The following is a 10,991-nucleotide window of genomic DNA, read 5'->3' on the forward strand; positions in this document are numbered from 1 at the left end:
ATATGGAAATGTTGGATTCATCTGCCATGTAGCTAGTACTGTGTAGATGGAAATGTTGCACTACTCTGCCATGTAGCTAGCTCTCTGTATATGGACATATTGGACTCTTCTGCTATGTATCTAGCTCTCTGTGCATGGATATGTTGGACTGATTTGCCAAGTAGGTAGCTCTGTATATGAACATTTTGTACTTGTCTGCCATGTAGCTAGGTCTCAGTATATTGATACGTTGGACTCATCTGCCATGTAGCTAGAACTCTGTATATGGAAATGTTACACTTACACTGCCATAAAGCTAGCTCTCTGTATATGGACATTGCGGACTCGTCTGCCATGTAGGCAGCTCTCTGTATATTAACATATTGGACTCATCTGCAATGTAGCTATGTCTCTGTATATGGGCATGTTTGACTCCTCAACCATGTAGCCAGCCCTCTCTGTATGAACATGTTGGACTCATGTGCCTTATAGCTAGCACTCTAAATATACACATGGTGGACTCACCTGCATTTTGTAGCTAACACTCAGTAGATGGACATATTGAACTCATCTGCCATGTAGCTAGTACTCTGTATATGAACATGTTGGACTACTCTGACATGTAGCTAGCTCTTATTATTTGGACATGGTCGACTCATCTGCCATGTAGCTAGAACTCTTTATATGGAAATGTTGCACTAATCTGCCATGTAATTATCTCTCTGTATATGCACATTTTGGACTTGTCTGCCTGTAGGTAGCTCTCTGTATATGGGCATGTTGGATTCTTCAGTCATGTAGACAGCACTCTCTGTATGATCATGTTGGACTCATGTGTCTTATAGCTAGCACTCTAAATATACATATGGCAGATGAGTCTGCCATGTTGCTACCTCTCAGTATATGGACATGTTGGACACATCTGCCATGTAGCTAGTACTCTATATATGGATATTTTAGACCACTCTGCCATGTAGCTAGCTCTCAGAATATGGACATGTTGGACTCAAGTGTCATGTAGCTAGAACTGTGTATATGGAAATGTTGCACTGCTCTTCCATGTAGCTTGCTCACTGTATATGGATATTGTGGACTCGTCAGCCATGTGGCAATCTCTCTGTGAATGGATATGTTGGACTGATCTGCCATGTCGGTAGCTCTCGGTATATGAACATATTGGACTTGACTACCATGTAGCTAGCTCTCTCTATATGGACATTATGGATTCATCTTCCATGTACCTAGCACTCTGTGCATGGATATTTTGGACTGATCTGCCATGTAGTTTGCTCTATGTATATGAACATATTGGACTTTTCTGCCATGTAGCTAGTTCTCAGTACATGTAATTGTTTGACTCATTAGCCATGAAGCCAGCTATTTCTGGTTGAACATGTTAGACTCATCTGCCTTATATCTAGCCCTCTAAATATTCACATGTTGGACTCATCTGCCATGTAGATAACTCTCAGTATTTGGACATGTTGGACTCTTCTGCCATGTAGCTAGTACTCTGTATATGGACATGTAGGACTACTCTGCCATGAATCTATCTCTCAGTATGGGGAAATGTTGGACTCATCTGCCATGTAACTAGAACTCTGAATATGGAAAATTTGTCCTACTCTGCCATGTAGCTAGATCTCTGTATATGCACATTTTGGACACGTCTGCCATGTAGCTAGCTCTCTGTGCATGGATATGTTGAACTGATCTGCCATTAAGCTAGCTCTCATATATGGACAGGTTGGACTCATCAGCCATGTAGACCGTTCTCTGTGTATGAACATGTTGGACTCATCTGCCTTGTAGGTAGCTCCCTAAATATACACATGTTGGGCTTATCTGCCATGTTGCTAACTCTCAGCATATGGACATGTTGGACTCATCTGCAATGTAGCTAGTACTCTGTATAAGGATATGTTGTAGTCATCTGCCAGGTAACTAGCTCTCAGTATATGGACCCATTGGACTCATCTACCATGTAGCTAGAACTCTGTATATGGACATGTTAGACTCATAAGTCATGTAGCCATCTCTCTCTGTATGAACATGTTGGACTTATCTGCCTTGTAGGTAGACCTCTAGATACGCACATGTTGGACTCATCTGCCATATAGATAACTCTCAGTATATGTACATGTTGGATTCATTTGCCATGCAGCTAGTACTCTTTATATGGACATGTTGGACTACTCTGCTATGTAGCTACTTCTCAGTATATGGACACGTTGGACTCATCTGACTTGTAGCTAGAACAATGTATATGGACATATTGGACTCATCAATCATGTAGCCAGCTCTCTGTGAATGAACATGTTGGACTCATCTGCTTTTAGCTAGCCCTCTAAATATACACGTTGGACTCATCTGCCATGTTGTTAACTCTCAGTATATGGACATTATGGACTCATCATCCATGTAGCTAGTTCTCCGTATATGAACATATTGGATTACTCTGCCATGTAGGTAGCTCTCAGTATGTGGACACGTTAGACTCATCTGCCATTTGGTAGAACTCCGTATATCAAAATGTTGCACTACACTGCCATGTAGCTAGCTCTCAGTATATGGACATTTTGGAGTCCTCTGACATTTAGCTAGCTCTCTGTGCATGGATATGTTGGACTGATCTGTCATGTAGCCTGCTCTCAGTATATGGATATCTTGGACTCATCAGTCAGGTGGACAGCTCTCTGTGTATCAAAATGTTGGATTCATCTGCCTTGAAGCTAGCCCTGTAAATATACACATGTTGGACTCATCTGCCATGTAGCGAGTACTCTGTATATTGATGTCGGGGACCTGCCTCGACATAGGGGTTCAGTTCACGAGGAGGAGATACCTGACGGCGATAAAAATATAGCAAGAATACACAGAAAGAGACAAAGAGAGAGACAATGAGGCACCCCAAAGCCAGGGTGGATACATCACTGGTGGGCAGGCTTGGGACTACAGGCATTGTGGCCTCTGCAGGCAGCAACTCACTGCCCTGCCATCTTTACTGCATGCCCTTCATCTTGTAATGCACTGCAATCTTTACTGCATGCTTTCCAACCTGTAATGCACACCTGGGGAGACCTGGGCCTGTTTTATTTAGGGGAGGAGCTTCACACCAAGCTGGGAGGGACTTAGGCAAGGTACAGCTAGCATCAGTACTTTTCCAGAGATTCAGGTAACTTTACATCGTATTTCGCTGGTTCGAATCCCAGGCCAGCAACTTGGATTCTCAGGCCCAATTAACATATCTATAGCCTCTGAACTCAGTTAGGGGAAGGTGAGATGTAAGGACAAAAGCTTGGGCGGAGTCCTGCTGTTTTGGCTTCCTGAACCAGGTCTGCAGGAGCACTCGAGACGCCCAGGTGAATGGGCTGCACCTGGAAAAGGATTAGGGAGGATGGGTTCTTTGTCTATAGAACAAAGAACCAAGAAGTAGCTAAGATATTTTTAGTTAATCCTTTTGGAGAAAGGCTTGACCTTGCAACTTTTAGTCTTAGGCTTTAGGAAAATATCACATTTATCTGTGGATGATCAAGAGCTCCGTGTATTAAATTAATACATGTAACAATATTAAGATGTAAAACAATTTGCCATTAACTGCCAGTGGCCTCATTTGTTACACTTGGGCCTATAGGGCCTCGAACGTCTGACCAGTCTTACACGGTCCGCAACATATTGACATGTTAGATTATTCTGCCATGTAGCTAGCTCTCAGTATACGGACACGTTGGACTCATCGACCATGTAGCTACAACTCTGTATATGGAAATTTGCACTACTCTGCCACATAGCTAGCTCTCCGTATATGGACATTTTGAACTCGTCTGCCATTTAGCTAGCTCTCTGTGCATGGATATGTTGAACTGATCTTCCATGTAGGTAGCTCTCTTTATATGAACATAATGGATTTTTTAGCCATGAAGCTAGCTCTCAGTATATGGACATGTTGGACTCATCAGCCATGCAGCCAGCTCTCTGTGTATGAACATGTTGGACTCATCTGCCTTGTAGCTAGTCCTCTAAATATACACATGTTGGACTCATCTGCATTTTGTAGCTAACTCTCAGTATATGGACATGTTGGACTAATTTGCCATGCAGCTAGTACTCTGTATATGAACATGTTGGACTACTCTGCCTTGTAGATAGCTGTCAGTATATGAACACCTTGGACTCAACTGCCATGTAGCTAGAACTCTGTTTATGGAAATGTTGCACTACTTTGCCATGTAGCTAGCTCCCTGAATATGGACATTTTTGACTTGTCTGCAATGTATCTAGCTCTCTGTGCATGGATATGTTGGACTGATCTGCCATGTAGATAGCTCTCTGTATATAAACATATTGGACTTCTTTACCATGTAGCAAGCTCTCTATATGTGGACATGTTGGACTCGTCAGCCATGTAGCCAGCTATCTCTGTATGAATATTTTGGACTCATCTGCCTTGTAGCTAGTCCACTGTATATACTTATGTTGGACTTATCTGCCTTGTAGCTAGTGCTCTGTATATGGACATGTAGGACTACTCTGCCATGAAGCTAGCTTTCAGTCTTGGGACATGTTGGACTCATCTATCATTTAGCTAGAACTCTGTATATGGAAATATTGCACTACTCTGACATGTAGATAGGTCTCTGTATATGGACATTTTGGACTCGTCTGCCATATAGCTAGCTCTCTGTGCATGGACATGTTGGACTCATCAGCCATGTAGCCAGCTCTCTGTGAATGAACATGTTCGACTCATATGCCTTGTAGTTAGCCCTCTAAATATACACATGTTGGACTCATCTGCCATGTAGCTAACTCTGAGTATATGGACATGTTGGACTTATCTGCCGTGTAGCTAATATTCCGTATATAGTCATATTGAAGTACTCTGCCATGGAGCTAGCTCTCTGTATATGGACACCTTGGACTAATCTGGCATGTAGCTAGAACTTTGTATATGGAAGTGTTGCACTACTCTTCATTTAGCTAGCTCTAAATATAGGGACATTTTTTAATCATTTGCCATGTAGCTAGCTCTCAGAGCTTGGATATGTTGGACTGATCTGCCATATAGGGAGCTCTCTTTATGAACATATTGAACTTGTCTTCCACATAGCTAGCTCTCTGTATACGGACATCTTAGACTCATTAGCCATGTAGCCAGCTCTCTCTATATGAACATGTTGGACTCATCTGCCTTGTAGCTGGTCCTCTACATATACACATGTAGGACTGATCTGCCATGTAACTAACTCTCAGTATATGGACATGTTGGACTCATCTGCCTTCTAGCTAGTACTCTGTATGTGGACATGTTAGACAACTCTGCCATGGAGCTAGCTCTCAGTATATGGACACCTTGGTCTCATCTGCTATGTAGCTAGAACTCTGTATATGGAAATGTTGCACTACTCTGCCATGTGACTAGCTCTCTGTATATGGATATTTTGGACTCCCCTACCATGTAGCTAGCTGTCTGTTCATGGATATGTTGGAATGATCTGCAATGCAGGTAGATCTCTGTACATAAACATATTCAACTTGTCTGCCATGTAGCTAGCTTTCTGTACATGGACGTGTTGGACTCATCTGCCATGTAACTGTATATGGACATGTCAGATTACTCGGCCAAGTATCTAGCTCTCAGTATGTGGACACGTTGGACTCATCTGCCATGTAGGTAGAAGTCCGTATATGGAAATGTTGCACTACTATGCCATGTAGCTAGCTCTTGGGATATGGACATTTTGGACTTATCAGCCATGTAGACAGCTCTTTGTGTATCCAAATGTTGGACTTATCTGCCTTGTAGCTAGCCCTCTAAATATACACATTTTGGACACATCTGCCATGTAGCAAGTACTCTGTATATGAAAATTTGCACTACTCTGCTACATAGCTAGCTCTCCGTATATGGACATTTTGAACTCGCCTGGCCATGTAGCTATCTCTCTGTGCATGGATATGTTGAACTGATCTTTATTTGAACATAATGGACTTTTTATTTGAACATAGCTCTCTTTATTTGAACATAATGGACTTTTCTGACATGTAGCTAGCTCTCAGTATATGGAAATGTTGGACTCATCAGCCATGTAGCCAGATCTATGTGTATGAACTTGTTGGACTCCTCTGCATTGTAGCTTGTCATCTATATGTACACATGTTGGACTCATCTGCATTTTGTAGATAACTCTCAGTATATGGACATGTTGGACTCATTTGCCATGTAGCTTGTACTATCTATTTGGACATGTTGGGCTACTCTGTCATGTCACTAGCTCTCAGTATATGAACACCTTGGACTCAACTGCCATGTAACTAGAACTCTGTTTATGGAAATGTTTCACTACTCTGCCATGTAGCTAGCTCCATGTATATGGACATTTTTTACTTGTCTGCCATGTAGCTAGCTCTCTGTACATGGATATGTTGCACTGATCTCCCATGTAGATAACTCTCTGTATGTGGACATGTTGGACTCATCAGCCATGTAGCCAGCTATCTCTGTATGAACATGTTGGACTCATCTGCCTTGTAGGTAGTCCTCTATATATACACATGTTCGACTTATCTGCTATGTAGCTAGTCCTCTGTATAAGGACATGTAGGACTACTCAGCCATGAAGCTAGCTCTCAGTATGGGGACATGTTGGACTCATCTATCATCTATCTAGAACTCTGAGTATGGAAATATTGCACCACTCTGCCATGTAGCTAGCTTTCTTTATATAAACATTTTGGACTCGCCTGCCATGTAGCTAACTCTCAGATCATGGATATATTGGAGTGATCTGCCATACAGGTAGATCTCTGTAGTTAAACATATTCAACACTCAGTATATGGACAAGTTGGACTCATCTACCACATAGCTAGTACTCTGTATATCGGCATGTTGGACTACTCTGCCATGTAGCTAGCTTTCAGTATATGGACACGTGGGACTCATCTGCCATGTAGCTAGAACTGTGTATATGGAAATGTTGCTCTATTCTGCCATGTAGCTAGCTCTCGGTATGTGAACATTTTGGACTCGTTTGCTATGTAGCTAGCTCTCGGTGCATGGATATGTTGTACTGATCTACCATGTAGGTAGCTCTCTGTATAACAACATATTGAACATGTCTGCCATGTAGCCAGCTCTCTGTATGTGGACAAGGGGGACTCATCATCCATGTAACCAGCTCTTTGTGTATGAACATGTTGGACTCATCTGCCTTTTAGCTACCCCTCTAAATATACAAATGTTGGAGACATCTGCCATGTAGCTATCTCTCAGTTTATGTACGTGTTGGACTCATCTGTCATGTAGCTAGCTCTCTGTATATGGACATCTTGGACTGATGTGCCATGTAGCTGGGTCTCAGTATATGGACACGTTGGACTCATCTGCCATGTAGCTAAAACTCTTTATGTGGAAATTTGCACTACTGTGCCACAAAGCTAGCTCTCCATATATGGACATTTTTATCTCGTCTGCCTTGTAGGTAGCTCTCTGTGCATGGGTATGTTGAACTAATCTGCCGTATAGGTTGCTCTCTGTATATGAACATAATGGACTTTACTGCTATGTAGCTAGCTCTCTGTATATGGCATGTTGAACTCATCATCCATGTAGCCATCTATCTTTGTATGAATATATTGGACTCATCTGCCTTGTAGCTAGTCCTCTATATATACACATCTTGGACTTATCTGCCATGTAGTTAATACTCAGTATATGGACATGTTGGACTCATCTACATTGTAGCTAGTACTCTGTATATTGACATGTTGGACTACTCTGACATGAAGCTAGCTCTCAGTATATGGACTTGTTGGACTCATCTGCCATGTAGCTAGAACTGTGTATGTGGAAATGTTGCACTATTCTGCCATGTACCTAGCTCTCTTTATGTGGATATTTTGGACAGGTCTGCCATGTAGCTTTCTCTCGGTGTATGGATATCTTGGACTGATCTGCCATGTAGGTAGCTCTCTGTATATGAACATGTTGGACTGGTCTGCCATGTAGCTTTCTCTCGGTGTATGGATATCTTGGACTGATCTGCCATGTAGGTAGCTCTCTGTATATGAACATATTGATCTTGTCTGCCATGTAGCTAGCTCTCTTTATATGGAAATGTTGGACTCATCAGCCATGTAGTCAGCTCTCTCTGTATGAACATGTTGGACTGATGTGCCTTGTAACTAGTCCTGTATATATACACATGTTGGATTCATCTGCCATGTAGCTAACTCTCAGTATATGGACATATTGGAATCATCTGCCATGTAGCTAGTACTCTGTATATGGACATGTTTTACTGCTCTGCCATGTAGCTAGCTCTCTGTATATAGACAAGTTGGACTCATTTGCCACATAGCTAGAACTCTGTATATGGAAATGTTGCACTATTCTGCCATGTAGCTAACTCTCTGTATATGGACATTTTTGATGTGTCTGCCACAAAGCTACCTCTCTGTGTTTGAACATGAGGGACTCATCTGCCTTATAGCTAGCCCTCTAAATATACACATGTTGTACTCATCTGCCATCTAGCTAACTCTCAGTATAGGGACATGTTGGAGTCATCTGCCTTGTAGCTTGTACACTGTATAGGAACATGTTTTACTGCTCAGCCATGTAGCTACCTCTCAGTATATCGACACGTTGGACTCATCTGCCATGTAGCTAGATCTCTGTATATGGAAATTTTGCGTTATTCGGCCATGTAGCTAGCTCTCAGTATAAGGACATTTTAATCTCGTCTGCCATGTAGCTGGCTCTCTGTGCATGGATATGTTGGAATGATCTGCCATCTTGGTATCTCTCTGTATAGGAACGTATTGGACTTGTCTTCCATGTAGCTAGCTGTCTGCATATGGACATGTTGTTATCATAAGCCATGTAGCCAGCTCTTTCTGTCTGAACCTGTTGGACTCATCTGCCCTGTAGCTAGTTCTCTATATACACACGTGTTGGACTCATGTGCCATGTAGCTAGCTCTCAGTATATGGACATTTTAAACTCATCTGCCATGTAGCTCGAAGTCTGTATATGGAAATGTTGTGCTATTCGGCCATGTATCTATCTCACAATATATGGACATTTAATCACGTCTGTCATGTAGATGGCTCGCTGTGCATGGATATGTTGGAATGATCTGCCATCTTGGTATCTCTCTGTACAGGAACGTTTTGGACTTGTCTTCCATGTAGCTAGCCCTCTGTATATGGAAATGTTGGACTCATAATCCATGTAGCCATCTCTCTCTGTATGAACATGTTGGACTCATCTGCCTTGTAGCTAATCCTCTATATACACACATGCTGGACTAATTTACCATGTAGCTAACTCTCAGTATATGGACATGTTAGACTCATCGTCCTTGTAGCTAGTACTCTGAGTCTGGACATGTTGGACTCCTCTGCTATCTAGCTAGCTCTCAGTATATGGACATGTTGGACTTATCTGCCATGTAGCTAGCTCTCTGTGCATGGATATGTTGGACTGATCTGCCATGTAGGTAGCTCTCAGTATATGGACATGTTGGACTCATCAGCCATGTAGACAGCACACTGTATGAACATGTTGGACTCATCTGACATGTAGCTAACTCTCAGTATATGGACACGTTGGACTCATCTGCCATGTAGCTAGTACTCTGTATATGGACATGTTGGATTACTCCACCATGTAGCTAGCTCTCAGTATGTGGACACATTGGACTCATCTGTTATGTAGGTAGATCTCTGTATATGGAAATGTTGCAGTACTCTGCCATGTAGCTAGCTCTCTGTATACAGACATATTGGATTTGTCTGCCATGAAGCTATCTCTCTGTGCATGCATATGATAGACTGATCTGCATTGTATTTATCTCTCAGTACTTCGACATCTTGGACTCATCAGCCATGTAGAGAGCTCTCTGTATAGGAACATGTTGGACTCAACTCCCATGCATCTAGTAGTCTATATATGGACATGAAGGACTCCTCTGCCATGTAGTTAGCTGACAGTATATGGACATGTTCGACTCATCTTCCATGTAGCCAGCTCTCTGTATATGGACATCTTGGACTCATCTGCCATGTAGCTAGCTCTCTGTATATGGACATTTTGGACTTGACTGCCATGTACCTAGCTCTCTGTACATAGATATGTTGTACTGATGTGCATTTTGGAAGCTCTCTGTATATGAACATATTGGATTTGTGTGCCATGTAACTAGCTCTCTGTATATGGGCATGTTGGACTCATCTGCCATGTAGCTAACTCTCAGTATATGGACATACTAGATTCATCTGCTATGTAGCTTGTGTTCGGTATATGGACATATTGGACTACTCTGCCATGTAGGTAACTCTCAGTATATGGACATGTTGGACTCATCTGCCATATAGCTAGAACTTTGTATGTGGAAATGTTGCACTATTCTGCCATTTAGCTAGCTCTCTGTTTATGGATATTTGGACTCGTCTGACATGTAGCTACCTCTCTGTGCATGCATATGTTGAATTGATCTGCCATTTAGCTAGTTCTCTGTATATAAACATAATGGAATTTTCTACCATGTAGCTAGCTTTCTGTATATGGCCATGTTGGACTTATCAGCCATGTAGCCAGATCTCTGTGTATTTACATGTTGGACTCATCTGCCTTGTAGCTAGTCCTCTCTATATACACATGTTGGACTCATCTGCATTGTGTAGCTAACTCTCAGTATATGGACATGTTGGACTTATCTGCCATGTAGCTACTACTCAGTATATGGATCTATTGGTCTACTCTGCCTTGTAGCTAGCTGTTAGTATATTGACAGGTTGGACTCAACTGCCATGTAGTTAGAACTCTGTGTATGGAAATGTTGTACTACTCTGCCATTTAGGTAGCTCCCAGTATATGGACACGTTGGACTCATCTGCCATGTAGCTAGAATTCTGTATATGGAAATGTTGCACTACTCTGCCATGTAGCTAGCTCTCTGTATATGGACATTTTGGACTCGTCTGCCAAGTAGCTAGCTCTCTGTTC

This window comes from Chrysochloris asiatica, unplaced genomic scaffold, assembly GCF_000296735.1.
Source record: "Chrysochloris asiatica unplaced genomic scaffold, ChrAsi1.0 scaffold00208, whole genome shotgun sequence".
Classification (NCBI taxonomy): Eukaryota; Metazoa; Chordata; class Mammalia; order Afrosoricida; family Chrysochloridae; genus Chrysochloris; species Chrysochloris asiatica.